This window comes from Cygnus olor, chromosome 3 (assembly GCF_009769625.2).
Source record: "Cygnus olor isolate bCygOlo1 chromosome 3, bCygOlo1.pri.v2, whole genome shotgun sequence".
Classification (NCBI taxonomy): Eukaryota; Metazoa; Chordata; class Aves; order Anseriformes; family Anatidae; genus Cygnus; species Cygnus olor.
In genome coordinates, this window is record NC_049171.1 from 117,352,704 (window position 1) to 117,371,168 (window position 18,465).

General features: G+C 45.3%; 1 long non-coding RNA gene across 2 annotated transcripts in view; it reads left to right on the plus strand.

Annotated features, from left to right (window-relative positions):
• Positions 1 to 394: 394 nt before the first annotated feature.
• Positions 395 to 18,465, plus strand: part of LOC121068047 — a 44,942-nt gene continuing 26,871 nt past the window's right edge. For both annotated transcript variants that reach the window (XR_005818577.1, XR_005818576.1), the window contains exons 1-3: positions 395 to 1,807; positions 1,892 to 2,003; positions 13,708 to 13,878. This is a non-coding gene — a long non-coding RNA (uncharacterized LOC121068047). The remainder of the gene's footprint in view (positions 1,808 to 1,891; positions 2,004 to 13,707; positions 13,879 to 18,465) is intronic.

Below are 18,465 nucleotides of genomic sequence, written 5' to 3' on the forward strand. Positions count from 1 at the left end.
ATGCCAAGCCAGTGTGAGGCTGAGAGAGTGTGAAGTCCAGAGAGTGAGAGGCCAAGAAAGTGCAAGCCCAAACAGTGGGATGCCAAAGACTGGAAACCAATATTTGGAGGCCCAGAGAGTGGAAGGGTGAGACAATGGGAGTCTGATATTTGGAGGCTGAGAGAATGGAGGCTGAGTGGGAAGCCAAGAGGCTAGGAGACAGAATAGGAGTTGAGGATTAGCTGTTGAGTGAGCAAGAGGCGCAATGAGTAGATGCCCTGGAGGCAGGAGTCTGAGAGAGCAGGGTGCTAGGAGAGCAGGAAACCCAGTGTGTGGGAGGCTCAGAGTGGAAGTCTCAGAGTGGGAGACACAATGAATGGGAGTCCCAGAGACTGGAAAGCCCTGTGAATGGGAGACCTAGACTGTAGAGGCCCAGAGAGTTGAGGATGATAGTGTGGGAGGCTGAACTTGGGAGGCCAAGTCAGTGGGCGGCCCAGAGAATAGAGTTTCAGAGTGGAAGACTTAGAGTGGCAGTCTCAGTGTGTGGGAAGCCAAGTGATTTGGAGGCCAACTTAGCGGCAGGCCCAAAGAGTAGAGGCCCAGTGAATAGGAAGCCCAGAGAAGGGAGGCTCAGCAAGTGGGAAATCCCAAATGAGAGGCCCAAGGCATGCCAGGAGCAGTGAATTGGAGGCCCAGGGAATTGAAGCTTAGAGAATGGAAGGCCCAGAGAGTGGAAGGCACAGTGGAGGAAAGCCCAGAAAGGGGAAGCCTCATAGTGTTTGCCCCCAGCAAACTGCTTTCCAGCAAGTACAGGTCCAGTGAGTGCAGACCAAGGGAGTTGGTGGCTGAGAGAGTGGGAAGGTGAAGGAGTGGAAGGCCAAGGAGTGGATGCATAGAGAATGGGAGACTTGGTGCATGGAGGCTAAGAGAGCAGGATGTGAGAGAGTGAAGGCCAGAGAGCTGAGGCCCAGGGAGTGCCAGACCCAGCCTGTGGAGGCCTCTGGACTGGGAGGTTCAGAGTGTGGAAACCTGTAGAAAGCAGGAGGCCCAGAAATGGGTGTTATGGAGAGGACAGGCCCAGGGAGCGGCTCAGAGAGCATTTTTAGCCGTGAGCAGGAACATTTTCCTGAAGGTAAGTGTCATAGCTTCTGAGGATACTGGAATCTGTTCCTCTAGGTATGCTCTTCCTGTTTTCTTCCTAAATGCCAAATTTCCTGTTATTTCCCTTAAATGCCCACTGAGAATCACATGTATTATGTCTCACTAGACGCAGAAGTGCTGTGCGAAAAGTGACAATAAATGGTGTGTGTAGGACCAGTCTGTGGGGACTCGCACACAGGCTGAGCATCTTCTTTCGGGTGCTGGTTTCACCCCATCCCACAGGCTGGTGCCAGAGGATTTGGGCAACAGAGGCGATGAAGTATCAGCCCCAGAGCCTGAGCTTTCCTTCAACAACCCCAAAGCTGAGGTGTGACCGGGAGCTGACACCAGGGCCTGCCTGCACCCAGCTGCCATGCATGCTCTCCAGTGCTCGAGTGGGCCCAGTCGGCCTTGAAGGCCCCAAACCCCGGGTTGTGTCTGATCATGCAGCATCCAAGATTAATTAGAAGGATTTTTGCCAACCCACCCACAGAGATAAATGCAGAGAAGCCAGTTTGGTAATTGCCCTCAGTCCCAGTGCACTTCTGGATTGTTGCAGGGCCAGGGTGAAGTTGTGAGAGGAAGTATTTCCTGGCCAGGGCGGAGCCAGGGAAGGGAGCATCAGGAAGGGCCCTGGTGAGGGAGGTGGGCTGGAAAGGGAGCAGGGAGGCTGTCAGAGGCGAAGCTGGTGAGATAACTATGTTATAAATAACACAGGGTTGGTTTGCCTCCCTCTTTTTGAGTGCTTTTGGAGGCCATGGCTGTTTTACAGCTTCCCTGGTGCAAGAAAGAATGGGGTGGCCATTTTGGCGGTTGCCCTTTAGCTGCATGTGCCAGCAAAGCGACAGTGTGAGGGTGGCAGCTGAGGGAGCCATCTTCCAGAGGTGAGGCGCTCTTGTTTGGTTTTGGTAACCCACAATGTTTGCAGGTTGGTGTGGGATGTGCATTGCTCTGTCATCCAAGAAACTGTGCTGTAAACACAGAAGAAGGGATGGGGTGGGAGTGGAGATGCAGTTTGAAGTCGGTCTGCACTTTACTGGCTGTGGGTAAGGATAGAGAGAAAAGCAGCATTGGCACCTGTTAGTGGCCATTAAAAACTCCCATGTTCTGCTAATCTGTGCTCGTAAAAAGGCCATCTGCTAATGCTCAAAGGTCATTAACTTACCAGCCCTGTTTACTCCTCCCTCATTGGCTGGGCCAAGCCTTTCTGAGAAAAGAGGGCTTAAATGGTTATTATGGTGGCGCCTGCGAGCGCTGCTGTATAGTTAAGGGTCTGTCAGTATTTTCATTAGAAACCCAGACTTTCAGCGCTTTTTAAACTTGGCCATTAAAGCATGTGCTTCTTGCTGCCTGCTCAGGCTCTGGTGTAGCAGGTTTCAGGGACAGAAAGAATTATAGGCGTTTTTTTATTTTATTTTTATTTGTGCTTTTAGAAATCAGTCTGGCTTCCACTTAAATTTGGAGAATTGAGAAGTTCAGAAAGATTTGGTCTGGGATGCTTTGACAGCACTTCTTTAACTCAGTTGTGGCTGTGCTTTGGGAAGTGAAGTTCTATATTGGATTTGTTGATGGATAAACTGTTTATTGCTTTTACATTTTCATGACAAGAAGTAAATCATAAAAAGAAAAAAAAACAGAAATTGTAAGACTTTGTGTGTAGCTCTAAGGGCTATTTTTCTTCTCATGAACAGCACAGGGATGTACATTTTGCCCTGTAGACTTGTTCACACCCTGTTATGGCACTGGAGATTACATCAGTGTTCTGACCATCCAAGACATTGCCTTCTTCATATATTTCTTTCAGAGTCTCCTCTTTCATCTTTCTCATCTGATAAGAACCAAAAATAGCTATTTTAATAACAAATTTAGCTGCTGAGATTTGCACATCGTCTTGCTGTGCCACTGTGGAAGTTTGGTTTACCCTCCTAGTGCAATGCATCGGGTTTGCAACTTAAATTGAGGCCTCCTTGGGGTGAGACTGGCATTTGTCTCTTTGGGCCATTAAAAATCTGGTGTTTCAGCAAGCTGGGAAATAATGTTAAAATAAAAATTGATCAACTGCTTATACTTGAAAGTGAACCAACTTCTGGTATGTATTAGTAGAGGTGCAAGGATGAGCTGGGTGCTGCTGTTGGGGTTTCAAGAATCAGCAGTATGGGCTCCCTGTATGTCTCTTTGTGGTGAGGAAATCCTTATACACAAGAAAATGCAACCACCTGAAATCTCTGCGCAAGAGACACAACATATAACTTCAAAGTACAGATGCAAAATTACATATCTGTGAGGGTCCACCCACCCTTCTTCTGCTGTGCTCACATGAGATGGTGTCCGCAAACAGGCAGCATTTGTGGCCTGCGTGGTCCAGGGGCTACAGGTGGGTTAGGGAAGAAGCTGAGGCCTGAACTCTGATTTGCCTTGATTTCATAGGTTTTAGTTAAACCTTTAAGGTTACATTAACATAGTTTTCTTGCAGTTAAATGGAACAATCTAAAATTTTGATAATTCTTTTTTCCTTCTGAGACTTCCCTGTGATAAAATGGGATATAGCTGCTCAAGTTTTTATCCTTCATTTGTGATAATGACAGTGACTGTCTCATAAAAACCTGCCTTTTATCTTCTCCAATTAGCTGAGTAGCTGCGCTCTTGTGCTGCAAAGTCCACCGCAGCCTCTTGCCAAGCATGGTCAGAACTCCCTCCCCACACCTCCACAGGATGAGTCTGTCCACAGCACCCACCTGCAAATCTCTGCTCCTGTTGCCGTAAGTTAAATCTTTTGCTTTCTGCATACCATAAAGAATAAACTGGGGTCAATAGATAACGAAAGCTTATTTATAACCAGGACTCTCGCAGTTCAGTCTCTGCTGCCTTTTATTTGAAAGGGAGCTTCTGTCACATTTAGTTTTTTAACAACTTTTTGTTTAATGCATTCAGGCTTTCCCTTGTGGATTTCATAGGGGTGGGAGGGTGGTGTGGGGGTGTTCATCCAGGCTTTAGGAAAAGTTCATGCTGATGTCTGATTCACTTGTTCTTCAGATTGTTTTTTATTTCTGTTCCGACTGAGCTGTGAGGCCAGCCAGGGACAGGATGCTGTTGTGCTGGCCACTGTGTATGAAGAAGGAATATAGGCTGCCTTGGAGACCTAAGAGTCATAAAAGAGAATGCAAAAATGTAGAGGGAACCACAATCTCGGTTTTCAAAAACAGCCTTTCCAAACCATGATGTTGAAGTTCAAAATAAAATAAATCCAAAGGTCTCCTTAAGTCAGCAGAGGCAGTTTTGCCAGAACCCTCTTCTCACCAGTCAGTCCTTCTTAAACCTATAACAACCCAACAGGTAGTTAAAATAGTCCCAGCTAATTGTAACCAGGACTGCTGGCTTCTTCTGAGCTATTGTTCTGATTACGCACCACAGCCAAAAGCTTCAGGAGGTATATAGACAAAGTGGTTAGTGTAAGAACTCAAAACAAGAACAACTACAGGCCTGTTTTTTTTATTAAACTGCTATAAAAGCAGGCCCTGGGTCTCTGCTGCAGATGTGTCACAGTCCTCTGCTCCAGTGCTTCCCATCAAACTATTTTTAACCTTATTAAACAGCGGAGACAGTCTCTGGCTGCTGGTGGTGGAGCTCACCCGCCTCTCGTTATAAATTTTCTTTGGTTTATATCTTTATCTGTGAAGTGCAAGTCTGTGACATGGTAGATCTCAGCTGAACATAATCCCCATACAGATCTGTGTTGCTATAAAAGAGGTTGAGGCTGGTGGTAGGTCTCCAAGTGGAGCAGATGAGAAGAAGTTGTTGCCTCCTTGGCATTTACATGCTGATTGGACTTCAGTTTCATCTTCTAAAAATGCTTCTGAAATTGAGCTTTACCTTTTTACCCTTAGGCCATGCGAACAATCTTCCTTTTAACCAGTTTGTAGCCTTGGTCCCTGGCATGATCTGGGACAGCCCACTGTCAAGTTGCTGTTTGCCAGAGGTTTCACTGCAAAGGTTTGCCCACCTGGTACATGCAGAACAGTTTGACCTGTCAAAAACAAGTATTATTTACCGTATTATAAAGGGGACAATAATTGGGAATGATCAGGGGAGGACAGTGAATGAAGGGATACCTCCGATCCACAGCTTGGGACGTGACTTTTTCTGACACAGAGAAGTGAGTTGGGTGGAAAGCCTTGGTGGGATGGCCAGCACAGCCCCACGAGGGCTGTGGGTGAGACGGAGGTGGTTGCCCAAAGCAGCTCAACTCAGAGCTTGCTCGGGTGGCTTTGCGTGGGGCAGGCAGACCCAGTGAGCAGCGGTGTAAGATGATGTCTGTAATGGGCCAGATCATCGGTTGGTATATCTCGGCATTGCTCCACTGACTTCTAAACTACAGCGGGTGTAATAATTTGGGGTGCTTCATTCAGACTTTCTGGAAACACATAGGTATGATGTAATTTGTGCAACTTCACACCACTGTTATTTTCCCAAACAGAAAATGTTAGATCTTTTTTTTTTTGATAAAGGCTGTTGTGTCAGCATAAGCAAGTCAAGCCTATTGCCTCTTGGACAAGAGATTTTGGGGGGAATTTTATTGAGGTAGACACTGTAAGGTACTTTGGAAGGGAATGGTGCAGTGAACAGCCATCTACATCTCTGAAGTGGTGGGAAATGCCTGGGTATGTACCATTTTCCTTCCTTCTATTCTTCTGTTTGAACCAAGTACTAAAAAAGGTGTTTCATATTTTTGCAGTAGTCAGTATTTAAAATATTTTTGTTCCTTCTAGGTACTGACACAATCTGCTTTGGTAGTACACAGGAAAGCAAACAAGCAAAGAAACACAAAGCACAGGCAATTCCTTGGATGTCATGTTTCACTGAGACTATAAAAGGAACTAGGCAGCAATTTGTTGGGATTCTTTCTCAGCACACAGCCAAATTGATGGCGAGTTTTAGAGCTGGAAAAAAATTGCCAAGGGAAAGGCGAGGGATTTTACTTTGCAGATATACTTCTGTTTTACTGTATTTATTTATTTGTTTATCTCTTTCTTAGGAGTATTGGGTAGGCCTGTTCCATAGGATTAAATCATATCCCAAACCATCCTGGCTTTGTGACAGTACAAACATTATTGGATTTAGTTCCCTTCTGCTTATCCACCTCCTTTCTTCCAAGATCCCCATTATTACAATAATACCCACAAAACTCCTGCTCTGAGATCAGAGGGGTTTTCAAGTGTCAAAGCAATCAGCAGAACATACCTGTTCCTTTTAATCTCCATTAATTCCATTGTGGGGGACTATGCCAATAAACGATCATGTATCCAAAAATTCTTCCTCTGTAATAACACTTGAATTTTAGCTCAGAGTTTTCATGAAACTGTCTCTGATATGAAAAAGATATACTGGAACCTTCTTATGCCATCAATAAAATAAGTTTGGGTTGAAAAATTATCTTACGGAATAAAATAGAATAACAAAAATCCATCATTATCTATGTTTCAGAAAAGGATTGTGTTTTGTTTAGCATTGTAGTTAGAAATGATGTATGACTACATCATAAAACACTTATATTAAAAAGATCTTCTCACCCTGAATTCAAAATATATATTGTACTCTCTTATCATCCAGTCATTTTAGAGTGAAAGTTAAAAATGCCCATCCTGTGGTAGTAGTTGCTGGTATTATATCTTATAGCTGATATATTCTTCTAATACTTTTACTTAAAAGGCCTATTACTCAGTGCTCGTGAGCGTAGACATTTATTTTGTTATTGAAAATGGTAATGCTCTGGATAGTATTTTTGTATTTAGATCAGCATTTACACTTTTTCTATGGGCTGCTGAAGGTCAGCCCAGCTTGGTCTCCAGCCTCCGTGACATGGAGACCAGTCACAAGGCCTTTTCTCTTTATGGTTTCTTCCCCCAAACCCTGGAAACTGCCCTGAGGTTGTAGGGTGCTTGGCCACTGGTGTTTTGAATTTGTCAGAGATGTTGGTGCCCTGATTTTGCAGGTGCTCCTGCACCTTCCAATGATATTTAGATACAGAAGGCAAAAACACAAGGTATTCTTCTAGCATTTTATGACATTTTATAGCATTTTATAACAGTTTTGCCTGGGTTTTGGTAGATCTAGGCATGCATAGGGAATTTGGGGCATGTCTAAATACCTCATTGACGAAGGGAGCAATCCTCTTTATGGGGTTAGAGGCAGTGTAGAAAGGGAATTTCCTTTATTTTTGCTTTGCAAATGCCAATGTGTGGTCTAAGCTTTCTGCTGTTTGCGCATATGTGGAAAACCAGTAGTAGTGCAAGAAACAGGGTATGGGGAGAACAAAGGGTGCCTCGTGCCGTGGTTCAAAGTTTTGGAGGCTTGAGCTGTTCAGGTGTTTTCCACATAAATCCCCGTATCAGGAACAGACAATATGATAAAAAGCAGGACTTTTCAGCATACTGGTTTGATGTTTTGGAGATGAAGTTCCTTCTGCCTGAAGTATGAATGTGGGTTTACATGAGAGAGCCCAGCCCTAGCGGAAAAAACACGGGGATGCTGGGGTCTGGATTCGTGTTGTGGTTTGAAACACGCAGAGCAGACTGATACCTGACACTGCAGTATTCTGAGTGAATGCCTCACTGCTGAAAACTGACTGTTGGATGGAGAGATAGGAGAAGGAAGGTGGTCTTCTTGGTGTTTTTTCTCCTGAAAGAACCTGGATCTGTGCAGAACATGAGTATCTCTGAGCTCTCAAGGTTTCACAAGGGTGGGATAAAACCCTATCTCACACATTTCATAGGAATTTTGGTCTCGGGAGGAGCTTTGTTGAAGTGGTAGGAGAGTGTTTGGCATTGGTTCTCCTTTAGGATTGGGTAAAGTCAGGCCACTTCACTTTCGTAGGAAAGTGAATGCCAGCAGAGGAGGGAAGTTAGCAAAGTAACTAACCTGAATGCTCCTCTCTGGCCTGCAGAACAATTTACTGGAGGGGCAGTTGAATGGCACAGATTAAGCTCATTAATGGTTCAGATATTTGCTTGGTTTACACAATGCTGTCCAGCAAATTATATTGATGCTTGACAGAATTATTGTCATTATTTATTTTGCTGTAAGCCAGATTTATAGATATTTGTGGCTTTTGTAAGGCTAAACATAAGAAACATTAATAGCTTTACTAATTATATCACTGCTTTAGAGATATAAATAGTGATAAAAATGCCAAGTAAAGTGAGCTAGTAAAACATTTTAAAGAGAATTTTAAAGTGAGTTACTGATTGATGATCCCTTGGGTGAGTCTTAACTTTTGAATGTGAGAGCGGGGCTTCCCGCTGGGGTACGAGTGCCTTTTACCTCCGTCAGCTCTTCTGGGAGAGGCAAGGAAGAGCAGTGGTTGTACTGAGCACATGATTCTTACATCAGATGGCATAATCTGAAAAAATTGAAATCCTATAACAGCGTAAACTGAGGCTGAATTTATTATGGAAGGACAGGTTTTTTTCCCCTTCACCTGGTCCTCAGCCCCTCCTGACTTCTTGACGGTTTGTCTCCCGCTGCGTGCTGGAATTGCAGCCTCCAGAGCAGGAGCTGTCTCCTCCTGCCTACTGATGGGCACGGGCAGGCCCTGGCACAGTGCAGCCCTGGGGAATTCAGGGTCCTATCAGCAATATGAATTATAACTTCATAGATGTTGAAGTCTTTAATTGGCATAACTCGCTCTTTCCAGGGCTATATACAAATTAAAGGCATAGTTTTTACACAGCTGTCGAATAAAAAATCTTTCTGAACTATTGATCCTGGTTTTGCTGTGAGCACCCTTTTAAGGGGGGGGATAATGAGTGAGAAAAGAGTTAATAAATGTTCAGCTGTTACCGTGAGCATGACTGGGAATCCATCATGGGTGTAAGTGCTGGTTGGGCCCTAGACAATAACCCAGGCCTGTTTGACCACGATCAGTGCCACCGTGAATGAACTGGCAGGGCCCTGGGAGTTGGGGCCCTTAGGGACAGCGCACAGTCTGTGCTTTTCTCTGATACACGGCACTGTAAAGCTCTGCGAGTTTTAGTTTTCACTGAGCGTAGGAATGACCTGGTAGGAACTGCCTTGCAGCTGGTGGAAAGACTCGTGGTCTCTGATGGCCTTGCGATCGGCAGTGCTGCAGCGCTGTCTCGGAGTGAACTGCCACGGGAAATTTCTCCCAGGTGGGGAAAAAGAAACAATTTGCTTTCCTTTGCCTGTGATTTCCTATTAATTGGTCTTCCTAATGCAGCTGTGAATAGTGTGTTGTGGAGGTGGATGTCCATAGGAAGAAAGCTGGGACCAGCTGATCTGTGGCAAATCTCACTGCTGCCAGATGGGAGGAGCACGAGGGTGGTGGGTTACAAGCAAAGCTTTAGTGCAGACCTTGCTGATGGGGGATGTAATCCTGAACCCCCTGAAATCCTCTGCATTTGGGTTGCTTCCTCCCAGTCAGAGCAGACCAAGCAACTGGTTGCATGGCTTGGAGTCCTCATTTGGAAACTGGGATGGTGCTGGGGCTGGCAGAGCACTGTGTAGCGCCCAAATGCTCACCCAGCCCACACGAGCAGCTCGGCTGCACAAAGCAACTGGTGACCCTCGTAGGAACAGCCTTCGGTGGAAGATTTCTGGAGTTTCTTTCTAGTCATGCTGTAAATATCAGAGGGGCTGTTTCCCCTTTGATCCCAAACTAGAGATAAAAGGAACAATTCACACACATTTCTGAACCATAAAAAAACATGTGTCTTGACATTGGTTCCAGAAACAGGCCAAGATGTAGGATATTCTTATTCTTTTCTGAAACATTTGCACTGTGTCTACTCACCGTGTCATAAAGCTGTGCCATAGCCTTAGAAAATAACCTTACAGCACAGTTTTTTAAATTTAGTTCTCAAAACATGGACAAAAAGAAGAGTCTGTTTGCTGTAGGTTGGCAGAAGTTTATAGTCAACATTAAAACTTGAAGTCAAATTGCTATACATTGCTCACTTATTTCCATGTTCTCTAATATCCTCCATAGTGCAGTATTTTAGCGTATTTAGGAGGTGAGGATATTTAGACTTTTTATGGGCTTTGAGTTAGGAGAAGAAATGGCTTGTTGTGGTTCTAGCTTGCAAAAAGACAAGCTAAAAATGCTGTTGGTGCGCAGTCCTACTGTGGGTGGGTTTCAGGTTGAAACCTAGTCACTGGAAAATTAAACCCTTGCATTTTACTGCCTCTTCCTTCTCAGAAGTGTAAACATACTTGGGCCTGCACTGGTTTCTTTTCCTCTTCATGCATTGGAGACTGTATCAACTGGTGGGTCAATGGAGTGCAGTGGGTGGGTGAAGGCAGCAATGCCCCTCAAGGTGAGAGGGCTTCCGACTCCTTCTCCAGTGTCTTTATGCAAAAGCTTGCCTCAGAGACAAATTAATTGATCAGAGTCAGTCTGAGGCAGATAGAAACCGGACAAGACTGTTCCATTTGCTTTAGCAGATGCACTGTTAACATGGCATACCCTGGTTTTATGAGCCTTTTTGGGACCATCGCCCTCCACCTGTGCTCATGTTCATGAGCTTCCTTCACTCTCCTTCCCAAGATGGCTCTTAGACTTACAGGTATTTTAAAATTCTTGGAGAACCTTGCATCTCCCCCAGAGCCTTGTCAACTATCCTAAAAAAGACATCCACCAGTTGGAGGGTAAACCCCAGTTTCGCTTTGGCTTGTAGCCAGGTGGTTCTGCTGTCTGCCATATTGCACATGCCTGCTGTTTTAAAGGTGGCATCAGATCGGGGGAGAGAAACAGAAATGGAAAAAAGGGAGAGAAGTTCTTCAGCGGTGGTGTCTTGGTTTGGTTGAAGCCTCTTATCCAGGTAAAATCAGAAATTGTTTGCCTTCTGCTGATCTTTGAAAGCAATTATGAAAAAATATGGGGCAAGATGGGTTGCCAAGAAATACCTGTCCTGAAGTTTCAGAAGGTTCATAACCTGCATTGACAAAGAACACAACCCCATCTAATTATCTTGCACCAGTAGGGATAAAGGTTCAGCAGTTGAGTGAGATTGTCAGGACCAGTCAAATAACGTTGATATTTTTACCTCCATGTTTTTTCGGGAAAAGGGGATGTTGCATCTTTTAATTAAATGTTATATGAATACATTTCAGATAGACCCAAACACAGGGCAACTGTGTTTCAGAAATGCTGTTTCTACATTTAAAATGTATTTGAAATGTAATTTAAGAAAAAAGATAATGGAAAAAAAACCACTAAAATAACTCGAAACAAGCCAGAATATAGTAGCTCATCATTACACTAATATATCAAACAATATGAGCTTAGCTTAATTATCCCCTTTGAGAGTTGAGAAAACTAAGCACAACCTTCAATTTACAGCTGTTTGGTGCCGGGAACCTGAATTATTATTTAAGAAGAAGGGAAAAAAAAGTTTATTTATTGTGACCTACACTCAGTTTTTATTCATCATGGAAAATCTGTATATTCACAAATGAGGGCTATTCATCTGCAGACTGCAGCATTCTTCAGCTGTCCGGGGCTGCATCAGCCGCACTTCTTCAGCTTTTGTGTTCATCTCGAAGCCTCTTCATCCAAATTGTTCATCATCTTGATGGCGGAGCTTTATCTTGCTCTAGTGCAGCTGCATTCCCCTTATCCAAAGTGCTGAGAGATACAAGGGAGAGGGAGAGAGGGAGAGAGGGAGGCAGAATAGAAAAGAGAAAAAGGAATGGCCAGTGCTCATATGAGGATAATTTGTAGTTTCTCAATAATAAAAAAAAAAGGAGGACAGGCTAATTACTGGCTTAACTAGGGCAGCCTGTGGATCCTCATGTCAAAAGGACTAGCGTAATTATTTGCCATCAAAGCACATTCATATTGTGGTACAAAAGAAGGGCCTTTCGCAAATGGATCTCACTAATAAACAGGGCTGAGAGGAGCATTATGTGTCTCCCTGGATGCAAGCGCATTAACACAGTGACATGGAGCATAACTCTCAGCCTGGAGAGAGGGAGAGAGGAGGGGTGGGGGGGAGAATGATAATTATCCCCCTCCCCAGCCTTCCTCTCCTGTTCCTTTGTGTCGGGCTAGCAAGCCGAACGCGACCCGCTGGAAGGCCCAAGGCAGGCTATTAGTGACCTCTGAGCATTGACAAGGTGGCTACACTCTTAAAAGCCTGGCTCTCCATGTCAGGAGGGTCGCCGGAGCCCGCAAGAGGAGCTTTAAATGGTCCAGCAAACACTTCAACCTTAAAGACACCTGGAAGGTCGTGACCAATTTAATGTAGATGAATCTGGCATAAAGAGGGCTCTTTTGAATCCACAGACAAAAGTTTTTTTTCTCTTCTTCTTTTTTTTTTTCCTTTACACGTTGTTTTTTCACAGATCTTAGCATAAGAGATAGCAGAGAAAGACTTGATTCTGGAGACCACTCCTGCACTCGCTGAGCAGATGTGGTGCCAGGCAGCCTTAGAGGCTGCGGGTTTTCATTAGGACAAGTAAACAGGCTTGGGAAGAAAGAGAAGGAACGAGTGTACATCTTCAAGGGATGTCTGCAAGCACCAATGTACTAACGCGTTTCAAACTCCTGTGAGCATATGTAGATGTGTCCGTAGGTTATACATGCAGAGTTTTTTGGTTTCCTTTTTAAGGCCCCAGCTCCACGGGGCTGTTTGCTGTGGTTGCAGGCTGGCTGAGAGAGGTGCCCCCACTCCTCGCCTGCCATCCACCGAGTGTGTCGGTGGGCTGGTGCCTGCCACAGGCAGTGCTCCTGCCAGCAGACACCGGGCAAGCTGGCGATTAAACGTCTTCGCAGTTCAGCTTGGGAGAGCTGCTGGGAAGTGCTAGGCACAGTGGTTTTTTTTGCTTGCCATGTTTTCCTGTGCAACCTCAGCACCTGGGCGTGCTGAGTGCCAGCAGGTTTTCCCAGGGAACTCCCTTCTGCCCCACAGCCCCTGCGGCAGCTCAGCCCCTCCGAAACCCCTCGTGGTGGGGAGGGTGTGGGCTGCATGAGGGGAGGCTGCGTGAGCCAGCACTTCAGCTTCTGGGAGGAGGCAGCAGGGTGGCTGGAGGAGACGGCAGCAGTGGTGCTTTTTGGGGGGGGGGGCCTCTGTGATAGGAGAGGTGGGCAGGGGGCACAGCTTGGAGCCATGGGATCCCCAGGGACCTTGAGATGGTGGAAGTGAGCTGCCCACCTCTGATGTTCTGCTCCGGATGAACTTACAGATTTTTAATGTTGCTTTTTGGGGGGAATGCCTACTTTTTTTTCATTTTTAATTTTTTTATAACACCTACTGTGAGTTCAGCATGTATTCAGTGCTCATGTTGCAACTTTTATTCAAAAGTAATCTGGTTCTGCATGGGTTATGTACTATAAAATCGCTTTATTAGTCATTGAAATGTAAATTGGGATTGTTCTTTCTTGTGACATCCTTTCCCAACATTGCAAAACACAGTTCACAACTAGAAGGAAGAATGGTGTTGGTACGAGCAGGGACCATGTAGCACATGGTGACATAAATCCGTGCATACAGCCACATGCGACTGGGATAAAAGGATTTTTAAGACCAACTCATATGTGGCAAGGAGCTGAAAACAAAGTTATTTCCTTTCCAGCACTCTTCTGGGTCACATCCAGGTCACGCTACAGAGAGGAGCCTCATCACAGCGTAGCACTCGGGGACATCGTTGCCCATGTCACATCGACGAGCAGTGAGAGCCCAGGGCTGCACGTACCTGTTAGCATCGCCCTCCACAGGAACAGCTCACCAGGACGCTACATTTAGGGTGAGAGTTGCGAAACTGACAACCTCGTGCACTTGATCATGTGTCAGGCGTGAAAAATCATGAGATGAGTTTAAAATTTGTGAAGTTAAAGTAATGGTAGATCTTTCATTTTCCGGTTTTATTTGTTTTTTGTTTTTAATCCTCACTTGGTGCCTTTAGCAAGGAATTGGATTTGGAATTGTCCATATTGTGCATTGCAATCAAGAAGAGCAGCAAAAATGGGCTTGGGGGTGAAAAAAATAATTCAGGAGGAGACTCTTCAGTGCAAATCACAAAAACCTGATGCAACTCATACTAAAATAGCAAACACTGGCAACGTGAGAGTACGGTTAAACGTATCCAGTCAGGGCTTTGGGGCTGGGCAGCATTCCTAGGAAATGGTCAATGTGTGTGACCTGAAACACCAAATATTCACCCATCTGGGAGCTGTACCCCACAAAACATGAAGCAGTGGAGGGATGGGGACCCACTGGGGCCAAAGCCGCTTATGGTGTCCTGGACGTTTCCTTGCCTCTTTAGCCCTACAATTCCTTTTGCCCATATTTCCCTGGATTTTAGAAAATTCCGCATACTCTGTTTCACCTTTAGTATACATAAAATTGTAGCCAGGGACTTAATGGCAGAACTGGATCCACTGATGTATAGGTATACTGAATGTAATGAATTTCACCTTAAAATAACTACCTCTATAAATGGGATTAGAGAAGTCAGCTTTACAAACCTGGGAGATGGGGGTGGGGGGTTTGCACTTTTTTGGGTGTTTTTAAATTAATCCCAGTGAACTTTACTGGCTTAGTTGCATCCAACCATGCCAAAGACCCAGTGCTGATATTAGCAATAAAAACATTATTATTAATGTTGTTACATCAAATTAAAGAAAGTTAGGGTTAGCATTTGTAAAAATATGTAAATAAATAAAAATCCCGTGTTAATGGTGACTTTTTTTGCCATTAGCCGGTGCTTTTGCAGTATTTTATACACTTGTATGGTGTTTATGAACCTGGCTGTGCATTTCTAGTGTTGCCAAGAATAATCGGAGACAAATATAACAGTTGCAGAGCTTTTTTCCTGATGAAATTGTATTGCTGCTTCTAAATCCAGAGCTGGCCTCCAGCAAGGGACTGTGTCCTCTTACAGCAGAAGTGTGTCGTTTGAACTTTGCTATCGTCTAATGCTTTCAAGGTTGCTTGTCTAAAGTGACTTAATTTGTACTGCAGAACTAGCCTTGTACCCACAAACGCTCCAAAAGCCACAGTGAGCCAGGGCAGCAGGGCTATTACTAATTTTTTATTAAAATCCCTTAGGCACACACAGAAGGCCCAAAAGCAGCTTTAATAATAGACAACATACAGCACATTTTTCTTGTATTGCCATGTAATCAAATCTAAAGCTTCTGTTCACTTTCTTTGTTTTACCTAGAGGACCAGCTTCCAATTTAGTTGTGGCCTGCACTAAACTGATTTTTCATTGTAATTAATGCCTACTTTGGCCTGAGCCACTTACACAACTTTCCATTAGAGGTTTGCAGCCATCCGCAGAGTATATCGCGGAGTTACCCTCCCGATCCTGCTACAGTTGCAATTTTTGTTAAACTGTTTTTTTTATTATTATTTTGCAAGGAATGTTTAAATTACACAGCCAAATAGGTTTCTTTTCCCTTTTATTTTTTCTCTCCTTTCTCCCCCCCCACTCCCTCTCTTCCCCCTGCCTGCTGCACCTATTAAAGTGGTTGGGCAGGAGTCCAACTGGAAGGAAAGCCTTTAAGTGATTTCAGAAAGGGCTAGTGGAACTTATTTAGGCCCGGGGTCTGCTGTGGTTAATTTTCAGTCTGTGTTTTGTGCTGTCCATTTCCTCTGAAATACTACCTGGGGTTTAAGGTTCCTCAGCACAGGATGTTAATAGGCCTCTGCAAACATTCAAAAGGCAGCTTTCCCACCACTAACCTTAAAAAGATTGTGGCACTGGGCCCAGGGTCAGATTGAATAGATGAAAAAGTATATGCTGTGCTTTTGCTTGCTCCTTGGACCTTTCCCTGTTGGCTTGCCTGACATTTTCAGTGACTTTTCTTAGTACCTTATTTTCAGCGTGCTTCCTAGAAAATTCTGCTTATTACCTTCCCCTGTCCCCCCTAACAGCATTGCTAAATCAGGAAGAACAACAATTTGTAATTACAGTTTGCTGACTTCTCAGACTCTTCCCTTTCAGCCGTGAGGTGCTGCTTTCTTGTGGCCCCTCCGCACCAGCCGAGCCCCTCCGCGTGCAATCCATATGGCACCACCACTGGCACCGGACCTGGGGCACACCCTGCAGATCCGGGGAGAACATCCCCACGGTGAGGCTGAAGCAAAGAGCTAATAACCAATTACGTGTGCCTCTGCCTCTCAGGCTTTTCTCTCCGGCTTAAGAAATGCGGTGGTTTACATGTGCAGGCCTCTGGGCGCTGGGATCACGTCCTTTGCAGTGTTCGGGTTTGGGCACTGATGTTCTCGCCCTGCTGGTGGCATCGCTCAAAAGGGACTGAAGGCTGTCGACTCTGTGTGCACCCTCCTTATATAGTGTAAAGCACGTGCACTAACATACATCTCACTTGTACCTGACAAATTAAGCAAAGCCATTGCCAAAAGGTGCCCGGTGTCCTTCAGTCTGCAATGCAAAATTATTGATTCTACTATTTTAACGTGTGTGTGATGGCCTCTGAGCCAAGGGACCGGTTGTTTTGGCCTGTTGTGTAGGTGCAGCTCCTGTTAGGAGGCAGATGCATTTAACTTAAGGGCTCACCGGGGTGCAATATTTGGATATCTAGAAATGTGTCCTGCTAGATTGCCTTGGTCTGAGGAAGAGAGGTGGAAGTGATACCTGGGACCACATAGGTCTGCTCTTTATTGTCGTTGTCTGATTTCCCCTTCTTACAGCAGGAAGAGAAAAAAGCAGATTTTTTTTTTTCTAGAATACAGTGGTAGTTCTTTCATAGTTGATAGTAGAGCCAACAAAGTGTTTAAGAAGACTGCCCAGATGTTCCAGGTGTGCAGGTGGTGGGCCACGAGATACACTGAGCAGTGGGTTTAAATCCTGACCCATGCCAGCTGCCCTTCTGGCTTTTGACTCTGGTCCAAAACTTGTCCCATTTACCTCTGACTCATTTGCAAGCTCTGTCCTTCCCCCCACTTCTGTAAACCAGAAGTCCTCCAGGTGAAGTAGATGTTTTTCATGGTGGTGTTGGCAGACTGGTGTTCAGACCGTCCCTGTGGTGGAAGCGTAATGATGCTTATATTACGTGCTACAGAGATGTGTGGAGCTGCGACCCAGCAAAGCAGGCAGCAATTTGAGAGAGCTTTTGGATAGCCTCTCGTGTAAGAGATACTGATTCATCGTTCTCTGGCTCTGTTACCCCTCCCACAGCACCAAAGGTCTCACCCTTATTGAAGTAGCTCGTGGATGTGCATGGTGCCATTCTTCCGGTGTAAGGATCTGGCACTGAGGAGTGCGATTTCCAGGGCTGCTTTCTCCAAGAGCGACCTGCAACACCGCGCCTGCTCTGCAGATACAGCAGCTGGGGCTGTACCTGTGCCTGAGTGAACACCCCCTCAGAGCGGCACCTGATATTGGTCTAAACACATTTGTGTATTTCTCCCTGACATTTGCTCTGTTAAAAGGTCAGTGCTCCGCAGTGGAGATAAGAACAGTCTTCCTCATTATCACATATTACTCTGAATTGCCATTTCTGACTCCAGAGTTTCCAGTGATTTCTGCTGCCACATTTGGGACAGTCTGACACAGTCTGCCGGGCTGTAGGCTCTGCCCTGAACCATGCTGCTGGTGCTCAGGGAGAGAAGCGATGGCTGGGGGATATTTGGGAAAACCCAGTGAATTTTGCACCGCAATAAGTTCCATGCTTGTAGTGATGCCGGGGGGTGGGAAGTTGGGGGGAATATGCTGACAAGACAAAATTTAGAAATGCAAATCTGCAGAAAGAAATGGCTGTTTTGCCAAAAGTTGCTCGTATTTCTCAGTCTTCCTACAGAAGTGCTGCTCTGAGTTTGTCATCACTGATGTTAGGGGTGGTGCTGGCAGAGGCAAAACCCCAGGCTGAACTTCAGTCAGTGTTCCTGCTCGGAGGGAATGGATGCTGCGGTCTCTATGTCTTCTGAATGCCAAGGGGCTGGACTGGGAGGGAAAGGGGGACAATGGCCTATTTTTCTTGTTAAGCTAAGGTCTTGGTGAGGGGAAGATACAGGTGCCAAGTGTGTGTAACAGTGTAGCTGGGTTGGCTTTTGGGGAGGGTTCAGTATGTGGAGGTGTTTGCCCTCTGGTTTTTGCTCCAACCACCCAGTACAACCTCATGAGCATATTAACATATAAAAGGGACTGAAATGATGGGGTGTCGTTCTTGTTTGCATTTATTTGGTTAACCTACAAGCGGGCACTTGCTTGATCGCTGGATGACCTGCCTGGGAGATGGATGAGTGTCGTGCTGGTGCTCCTCTGCGCCCCACATGCTGTGTGGATGGCCACTGGCTGACTTCCCCATTTTTCTGCTGACTGTAAGCGTGCTGTGAGGTGGCCACTCAATGGTGGCCTTGGGAGAAG